This window comes from Netta rufina (genome assembly GCF_964035555.1).
Source record: "Netta rufina genome assembly, chromosome: Z".
Taxonomy (NCBI): Eukaryota; Metazoa; Chordata; class Aves; order Anseriformes; family Anatidae; genus Netta; species Netta rufina.
In genome coordinates, this window is record NC_140126.1 from 17,625,081 (window position 1) to 17,635,313 (window position 10,233).

General features: G+C 41.9%; 1 long non-coding RNA gene across 1 annotated transcript; it reads left to right on the top strand.

Moving 5' to 3' along the window:
• The first annotated feature begins 292 nt into the window (after positions 1 to 292).
• On the top strand, positions 293 to 5,982 carry LOC311221081. The gene is made up of 3 exons (XR_014619290.1): positions 293 to 1,478; positions 2,914 to 3,086; positions 5,763 to 5,982. It is a non-coding gene; the product is annotated as an uncharacterized lncRNA (long non-coding RNA).
• Positions 5,983 to 10,233: the final 4,251 nt, after the last annotated feature.

Here is a 10,233-nt window from a genome sequence, read left to right on the forward strand (position 1 = left end):
ATAATTGCAAAGCAGCAAAAGTTATAGTAGTGTAAACAGAAATATAGAATGTGTGAGAATCGTTCCACTCTGATCAGCCCCAGTGAACCCAAACTGCCTTGGATAACTGAAGGGTTGTTTAGCTGGGTAATGTTTTTTGGAAAACATGTGGATCAACAGTAGAAAGTCCAGAGGAGACCACTAAAACTGACCAGGAGTCTAGAAAGGAAGTGAACAAACCACTTGACATTATTTTAGCCTATGTTGCAAGAGACCGAGGGAGGAACCAACCCTAACAATCAGCAATAGAAAATTGCAGAAGAGAATGATTTGTTTACCACATGCCTGACAGTCAAGACAAGTCTTATGCTTAAACTGGAACAACTTAAATTCAAGAGACGTTAGGAAAAGAATACTATTGGGAAAAATAAGGAAGGACTGGAATAGAAAGACTAAGTTATAAGGAAGATAAAGAAGGACTGGGATAGAAAGACTTGGTTATAAAGAAGTTCATCACTAAAAAGGATGCGTAATGAAAATTGCTCTGTCAATAGGATTTATGTTTGAACAGAGATGATGTGATACGATATGAATAATCAAATATGATACATATATCATTTTTTAATGTCACAGAGTAGAAAATGGACACAACTTTCTGGAAATCTGTCAAATTATTTATTCTGTGACCTCGTAGTCTGGATTGTCCCCACAGAGTAGGAACAGTGGACTTGGTGCTCAGCAGGACAAAGTCATTCCTACAACTATGTGGCCTCCTATTTGGAGACAGTAAATGGTGAGGAACCACCTTCCCCACCAGGGTCAGAAGCTACTGAAAAGGCCAGGAGAGGCTGTTACAGCTCTAAGCAACTGTAGAAAAGTTCAGGGAACCTTCAGTGGAGATGGTTCTGCAGCAGCTGTGCATCCTGCCTATGTGCTGCTGGCTGGTGGAGTTGTGCACTTAGAGAAGGAACAAAGATGTCACACAGTGGCAGCAGCTACTCCATAAACAAAAATAGTGAAGAAACTCCATTATAAGCCTATATTTGTTCCTCTCCTGGCTTTAGTGATCTCAAGCCTGACAGATTTTCCTTACTCCAGATGTAGCCTATCTACAAAATTTGTGAAAAATAAGACATGCTTTCCTGAAAAGGAATTAAAAACAGCAACAACAACAACAACAACAACAAAAGAAACAACAACAACAAAAAAACTTGGAGCTGATCAAAGAAGATAACTGAAGAAGTGGATCCAGCACAGTCTCCTATGGGTGGCAGCTCCTGCTCCCCCCTGCTCCTGTGTGGGCTCCTCTCCACAGGCTGCAGCTCTGGCCTGGGACCTGCTCCTGCGGGGGCTCTCCATGGGCCGCAGCCTCCTCCAGGCCACATCCACCTGCTCCACCGGGGGCTCAGCCACTCCCCATGGGACTTGTGCTCCAGGCCCTTCACCAGCTTCGTAGCCCTGCTCTGGACACGCTCCAGTGCCTGGATGTCTTTTTTGTAGTGAGTAGCTTAAAAGTGACCACAGCTCTCGCTCGAGGTGCGGCCTCACTAGGGATGAGTACAGGGGGACGATCACCTCCCTGCTCCTGCTGGCTGCACCATTCCTGACACAAGCCAGGATGCTGTTGGCCTTTTCAGCCACCTGGGCACACTGCTGGCTCATGTTCATACGAGCATCAACCAACACCCCGAGATCCTTTTCCTCTGCATAGCTTTCCAGCCACTCTGCTCCAGGCCTGTAGCATTGCATGTGGTTGTTGTGACCAAAGTGCAGGACCTCATCCCATTGGCCTCTGCCCATTGACCTGTCCTGTCCAGGCCCCTCTGCAGGGCCTTCTTACCCTCTGGCAGATCAACACTTCCCCCCTGCTTGGTGTCATCTGCAAATGTACTGAAGGTGCACTCCATTCCCTCATCCAAATCATCAGTAAAGATATTAAAGAGGATGGGCCCCAACACTGACCCCTGGGGAACTGTACTGGGTCTGGCTGGGAGGTTAGCTTTCCCGGCAGCAGCCCATACAGTGCTGTGCTCTTGCACTTGTAGCTAGAACAGCAGTGTTATCACACCAGTGTTGTGTCTACTGCTGAGCAGTGCTGGCACAGCATCAGGACTCTTTATAACCCTCCTAGGGGGTGGCCAAAAAAGTGAGAAGAGAAACATCACCAGGGCAGCTGACCTAAACCAACCAAAGGGATATTCCATACCATGTGGTGTCACACTCAGAAATAAAAACTCAGTCGCCAGCTGGATTTCATTCCATTCACCACTACTCTCTGGGCCCAACTATCCATCCAGTTTTTAACCCAACAAAGAGTGTACCTGTCCAAGCCATGAGCTGCCAGCTTCTCCATAAATCTGTGGGAGACTGTACCAAAGGCCTTGCTGAAGTCTAAGTAGATTACATCAACAACCTTTTCTTCATCTCCAGGTGGGTTACCTGGTCACACAAGAAGATGAGGTTGGTCAGGCAGGACTTGCCTGTCATGAACCCATGCTGGCTGGGCCTGATCCCTTGGTTGTCTTGCACATTTTGTGTGATTGCACTCAAGATGGTCTCTTCCATAAAATGTTGCTCACTGTCTCAGCTCTGGCCAGTTGCAGGTCCATTTTGGAGCTAGCTCTGATCTGACAGGGGGCAGCTGCTGGGCTCTGCTCACAGAAGCCACCCCTGCAGTCTCCCTGCTACCTACAATCTTACGAAGTAAACCCAGTACATGGTTAAAACATTCATTGGCTTTCTTGAGTTGTGATTTAATAATACCTGAGACCAAAATATAATTGCTTACACAAGCTTTTTTTGCTAAGACTTTGACATCAGAATGATGATTACAGCACAATGGATAGCTGAAGGAAACCTAAGGTTTCGGAAGTTGTTGAGAAGGGGTTTGTCTCATTTGCTTGTTACTGAAGAAAATTTCTTTTTATTCTGCAGAAACCATGATCAGAGTACAAATTTTTCAATCTGGAGGGACATCTGCAGTCCTGTGAGGAGTCTTTCTAAACTCTCTCAAGACACTCTTTCACAGCTCATCTATAACCAACACCTTTTCTCAGGACAGATGCCTTGGAGTGAACTCAGCAGAGTCACGCTGATGTAGACTTTGGGTAAGTGAGAGCAGCGTGACTTGCATTTCTTTCTCTGACTCATACGTCAATGGAAAAGATATAAATGTGCTTGCAGTATATAGCTCCCCCAAACTAAGCACAAATTACGTTACTTTCTATATTGTCATACAACTGTGGAACAGACTTCAATGTGACAATTATAAATAAAGAAGAAATACTTTTTTTGAAGTATGTTTCTTGCTTTGAAGCATAGTAATTTGTCTCACCTTCCCGACTAGTACTAGAAACATGAACAAAATATGCACAGTTCTCTGGTTCAGCATTGGTGAATGGTGTAAGAAATACTGCCATTTACTGTGGAAAAAAGTCTGTTCATTTTTATCATATGCAGTAACATGGGACAACATTATGTAGCAAGTTCATTGCCTCTTACCTCATGCTTCCTAAATGGCATCTATAAATACTGAACATGCCTGTGACATATTTTTGGTATCTCAGATTACACATTTCTAGAGGTTAAGGAATGACTGACCAGGGATGAACTTCGCTGGCACATCATCTTTTTCCAGAACGTATTGTTCTTGGATCTATCCCAAAACATACACAGGGATGGTCCAATGTTTCTGTGGACAGTCTTTTTCTCTGTACAGTTAAACTTTTGTTATGGATGCATGTTAGCCCTTAACAATATCAATCTAAATCTGTTTACTATTTATCTTTAATACATCAAGAAAAATAAAAAAGGTTCTAGAAAAATCCAAGCAGTTCTAGCAGAATCATCCAAAGGTAAACAAGGCCATTTGTTTTGGATACTTAATTGTTTCTATTACCTTTTATTCTGATTTTGATGAAATGCCAAAACACAATTAAGAACATACCTTTTCTGTGTCCCTTACTAATTTATTACTGTTTTCTGAAGGCACCATCCTGTTATCCCTGCAGACAGTGAAAAACTCCCCTCAGCTTCAATATCAGCAGAAAATTACCCTAACTGAGCAGTTTTGTCAATTGGAGATTATTTATTCCTTGAAGGGCTTAATCCCGTGAGTTACTAAATATCCTCTAGAAAGTCCTGACAACATTCAGCTTCCACTGATTTCAGTGTGGGCTGAGAGCACTCAGTAACTTGCAGTTACTAGATCAAAATTAACAAAGAAAAGCGATTTTAAGGAAAGTGTAAAACACAAATTAACATCTTTTCTGGCACCTGTATTTCTTTATCACATAATATAACCTGAATGCCATGTGGAAATTACACCTTTTCAGCTATAACAACTTTTTCCAAAGTTTAGACACATTCTTACACTGAGAAACGTTTGCCATATTTTGTTCATGCTCATAAGGTCGTGACTAAGATAAATAGATTTTAGAGAAACATTAGAGTGGGAGTATGTGGGAGGAATTTCATATTACTAGCTCATTTTTTAGCAGATAGAATTTGAAAGCTGGTTGAATTTTGTACTTGATTCCATTAGAAGGGAATATGACAAAGATTCCTATAGAATATATTAGAATATATATTCTATATATTCTATATAGAATATAGAATATATAGAATATTCTTATATAGAATATAAGAATATATTCTTATATTCTTATATAGAATATAAGAATATATTCTTATAGAATAGCACAACTTCATTTGGTATGAAATTGAATATATAATGAAAAGCTACTAAATAATACCTAAAGAAAACAACTTTAAAACCTGACATTTAGAAGTGTGACAAAGGGATGTCTGTGGTGACAAGACTTTAAATAACTTTAAAAGGGTGTAAGATTTGGCCCTGTTTCTCTCTGAGCTAGTGACAGGACTCCCATTGCGTGTTAATGTGAACTGGATGAGGCACCAAATCCCAAAGACTTTATTTGGCATACCCTAAATCCCCACACTGGCACAAGTCTGGGGTTCTGTCCTGGACTTTCCATGCCTCTGCACATGGCTCTGCCATTCCCACAGACCTCTGTGAGGTTGCTTCAGTGATGCGTAGCTGAGTCAGTACAAGACTATTTTATGTGAATTTCATCTGCAACGATAAATATTTTTAAGCAAAGGTAAAGATTATATTTGGAAGCCAAGTGTCTAGCCCAGTGAGATTTTCACAGAAAGGAGGGTGGGGAGTGACTGTATGTGAGAATGGGCCAGGGAGCAACATTATGTCAAGAAGATGAAATTAGGCCTTGTCTCCAAGACTAAACAGTCATATACATATAATATAATCCATAGATAACCATGGTGTTCTTGGTAACAGAGAGGCAAATACAAACAGAAGGGAACTTAGGAACAAACAGCCAAAAGTACAGCTCTTGAGGGTCAGCAAGAGTTGAACTCCAGCAAATGACAGAGGGGAAAAAGGAGAGCCTTAGCATAGGGGAGAATGAGAGGAATCAAGGATAAGTCCCAAGATGAGGAAGGCTGTAGGTGTTATCAACAGCCATGGAAATCAAAAGATGAAAAGAGTATTGATAGAAAGAATTCAGATTTATGAGTCACTATCCTCTGTTGGCTTCATCCTGTCTTCCCCTCTTCTGCACCCTGTAATGAAAGAGCAAAGCTAGATTTGTGACATATCTTTGCAGGAGAGTGAATATTACAGCCACAGAATCATGACTTTACTGGAGAATGAGCTCAGAAAGAAATCCGTTATTCTAGATCAAATATCTATCTAAATCACAAAAGCATCTGGACCATCTATTCCAATTCCTCCTCTCAAGCAGGGACACCCAGAGCAGGTTGCCCATGACCGCATCCAGGAAGCTTCTGAAGCTCACGAAGGAGATGACATAACCTCTCTGGGCAGACTGTGCCAGGGCTCCCTGTCTCACACCTTGAAGAAATGCTTCCTGATGTTTGGATGGAACCTACTGTGTTCCAGTTTGTGGACTTTGCCTCTTGTCCTGGCACTGGGTACTACTGCAGAAGCCTGGCTGTCTTGGTAACTTCCCTTCAGGTATTTATAGACATTGAAAAGATCCCCTCTGAGCCTCCTCTTCTCCAGACTGTCGAAGGCAGTTGGTTGTTTCTAGTTTCCAGGCTAAGCACACATCAGTTGCCAGGGCAGGAACTTGGGTGACACAGGCAAGGTACAGCACATGGGACCTCCTCACTGAAAATGAGGATCATAGAGAAAGGCCTGGTGCCATTCTCCATCTGTCATCTCATGCCATCAGATGCTAAGGGGACACTTACATGCTCCTGTGAGAACATGTCTCATCTGGAGATGTTTGTGGTGCTTTTGGTATGAAGGCTTCTAGCACTATGCCCAGGGATGAGCTGTGCAAGGCAGCACAGCCAGTGGGACCCCCAGGGCAGCTACTGTGGGTTGGGTGCTGCTGTTTGCACTGGAAGAGTGAAAAGAGGGATGATTTCCAGAAGTACCACGACATTGAGGTGACTCTTCCAAACATGCTGCCTAGTATCTCTCTTCTCTAGAGCATGAGACAAGCAAGCAAGGTCACAATGTTGGTTTAGAGGCCCAATGAATAAATTTAACAAGGGAACAATGCTTTGCCATCCATTGCTAGTTACATGCCACTGCCAAGTCCTGTTCACCAGCTATGGTTAAAGGTTTTCCCATGCAATCTGGAGATGCAGCCAACCTGCATTTACTGCAATACTTAAGGCTGTTCAACCCATCTCTGCTGTTTCTGCTTTCAGCCTCCTGTACCTTTAACTGGCATGCTCGCAGTCACTCCAAGATCACTAAGAAAGAATACTTGTCAAGAAGTAATGAATATTTGTCAAGCAACCATGTTAATCACCTCATTTCAGTCTGCTTGTATATTTACAGCCAACGCGACTGCATGACGTGCCTTGCTTGGTATTCATGCAAAACTTGCAAGAGCCATGGTATGAATGGAAAAGCAACCGGATTCAGCCTCTGAGCACAACCAGGTGCTGGGCTGGTGTGCACCAGTGTGACCTCTTCTCCTGAGCATTGATTTGTTTGGCAAACAAAGCCATTTACTTATGTGAACATATGTAGTATGGGCTTGGGTGAAGAATGGAAGGATATTTAGGAGAGAATGAAGGATAATTAGGAGAGTGGTTTGCAGCCTCTAAATGGATTATTGTTTTCTGAGAAAAACAACATCAAATTCCTGGATGAATTGTGGAAATTCTGTTCCCAGTTATCTGTCCTGTGTAGGATACCCTCTACAGTAAGGGGAGGGTCCAATAAGCAGTTCCAGCGATGTGGGGCTGTGATCTTTGGTGGAATTATTTACAAAGAACCTGCTGCAGTGGGCAAAGCCCCATTTAGCATCCCTAGAAATAGAATGGGAAAAGAGAATTGCTGTGGTTGATTGTGAACAAGCTCTGTGCCTGAGAAGAGCTGCATCGTGGGAGGGACAGCAAGCCATCACCTCCAGGGGTGGGTGGCAGAGGCTGCCAGGAAGCAGGCTTCCTCTCTGGAGGGGTTTCATTGGTGTTCATTGGCTTTGTCAGGTTAATTAGATAGACACTGCATTTGTGTCCTTATAGACAGTGGTGAGTCACTCTAAAGCAAGGGCTGAGGAGTCAGGAAAGGGACAGAATAAAGAAAATCTTCAGTAGGGTGTTTGCTGTGCTCCAGCTCCTCTGTGTTTAATTCTTCTTCACCAAAGTTTTTTAATCCTCGTGTTTAGCTTTTCCATCACATATTCATTTCAGATGCAGGCACAGGGTTTTGAAGGGCACTTTGTAATGGTTTTATCCAGATTCAGATTATTTGCAATCCAGGGGGAAAGCATGCATTCTTTGCAAGGCAAGTAGAAAACATATCTGAACACAAATCAAAAGAATGATTACGGCACGCACGCTCTGTACCCATTACCAAATCCCCAAGGCTCTTTCTGTTTGTTTAGGCTCTTTTTCTTCTGCTGCCTCTGGTTGGGCTGGGTGTAAACTCAGCAATGAATGAGAATGGTTAAAATGGATAACATAAAAAGATGTGACATTCTTGAAAGATCCCATGTTTCAAACTTAGATTCAAGTGAAAGCTACCAAAGGAACACCTCCCAGTGGTCTAAAGTAGATCTTTCTTCAGCACATCAGAGGTTTGCATATTTATCTGTCATAGGGTGCTCTTCTGATCTCATTTCAATCCCAAACAAACTCAAATTCACTGTGTAATGAAAAATGGCATTTGCACAATGTGGAAAGCAAAAGCATTGTTTCTACAGCACATTATGTTTTACACTGCTCATGAGACAGTGTTTCATATCCCATAAAAAAAGCATTATCTGTAACCTGGTTGTGCCAGGAAAAAAAAGCATCATTGTGCCTTTAAAAGAGATGTATTTTTTTTTTTCCTTCCTGAAAACATCTCTCACATTTCCCTACCCACAAAGTAACCTGTGTTTATAAGCAAATCCACTCAGCCCCCTAATAATGACCTTGAGTAAACATCTGACATGCATTGCTTTCAAGCTCCTCTTTGTTTAGGCATGAATTGTTCATTTTTATGTCGTTTGTATACTGCCTAAAGGAAAGACAAATGATACAAGGGATGTTTTACATTATCAATTGTGGCAGAGGTTATGCCTGTGTTTATCTGATCCTCCTTTATTGCATTACAAATGGTAAGATAAACTGCCAGGCATACAATGGTCATTAATTTCAGGGCACATTTTCACATTGGATTTTTAATTTAAAATGTATTAGATGCAAGATAGCTAGTTGTGAAGTTTCCTAGTTGTTTGCAAAACCTGTGGCAATCTTACGTAATAAAAATTTTCTTCCCGACTCTGGAACTGAACTTGTTTTAAAACATGAGTGCCTACTATGTTTGAATGAGGAAACAACTTATTTTTTTTTTTCCTTCCATATTTTTACATCTATTTTTGCATCTATTTTGCACCTATTTTCTGCAGCTATGGAGTGTCTCATCTCAGCCAAGTGCACCCTCTTCCTCCTTCTACCAGTGTCAAATGAAACAGCAACATCATAATTTGTTAAATGTGAGACTGCGCAGGGCAAAATGGAGAGGGGGACGGGGGGGGGGAAGGGAAGGAAAAAGAGCATAGTGGATACATTCCTATAAAATACCAATCTATCTGAACGTACCCTCTGCAATTGTTGCAGTTTACTGTTTTCGGAGAGTTTGATAAAATCACTACACAACTTTGGAGGGGGAAATAACACTGGAAGTGTGGGTATGTTTTTGTTCTGGGTTTAAGATATCCTTGCTTCTTGACAAGATTCACTGTAATATACACTACTTGCTCTATCTGAAAGTAGTTGAAGATCCAAACATAAATCTATCAATGAGGCAACTTGCTGGCTTGCTCTACAGATATGGGATCTTGCAAACAACAACCAGTTTTCAAAGTTTCCAGAAGAAAACAACAACAACAAACAAACCAAACAGCACAAAACAAACAGACAACAACAACAAAACACTAAAAAAATGTCTACACCAGTTATGGTGATACTCTGAAAGACCAAGCACAGGTAGAACTGGCAGTGAGGTCTGTGGCTGAGGTTGTCCAATGCTTCCTAGAGAAGGTACCCATTTTCAGCTTCCCACAACCTTGCTGACACCTCAGTCTGGTGTTCATCTGCTGCAAGAGAAAGTAAATATTCTTTGGTCTTTCAGCAACAAGCATTCAGCAAGCTCTGTTTTTGAGGCCAATGAACAATGGGCAGTTTTGTTGACAGCCCCAGGTTTTGTTTATTGTGTGTCTTTACAGCCTCTAGCAGCTTGAGATTTGGCAAAGGAGTCATCCAGTGACTAGGCAGGACCTTTGCTATCCTCATGAAGCACCACTAAGGTGCAGCTGAATTATAACTCTGCAGGCTGGTCTGTTGAATGCTGAAACAAATAAAAGAATCAAATCTAGGCCAAACTTTTCTCCATGCAGTCTGTTGGTGTTTTTGTTTGTTTGTTTTGCTGTTTTGGTTGGTTTTGCTTTGGTTGTTTTGTTTTGTTTGTTTATTTTCAGAGCTGTTACCTACCTGACTGGGAAGATAATACTTCAAATAAATATTGTCCCCCCGCATACAATGCAGAGACATCTACGAACAATTTCCCATCTGGAAAAATCCACTCACTCCTTGAAAGAGGATGAATGTGAAGGGGTATGAGGGTGAAGCTTCTTCAGTTTTGGGTGACAGCTCACACTGAACAACCACACTTCTTTTGAAGTCCAAGTGAAACATTTATTTGGTGGTCAATAATTTATCTGATCTTTGTTGCTTCCTTCC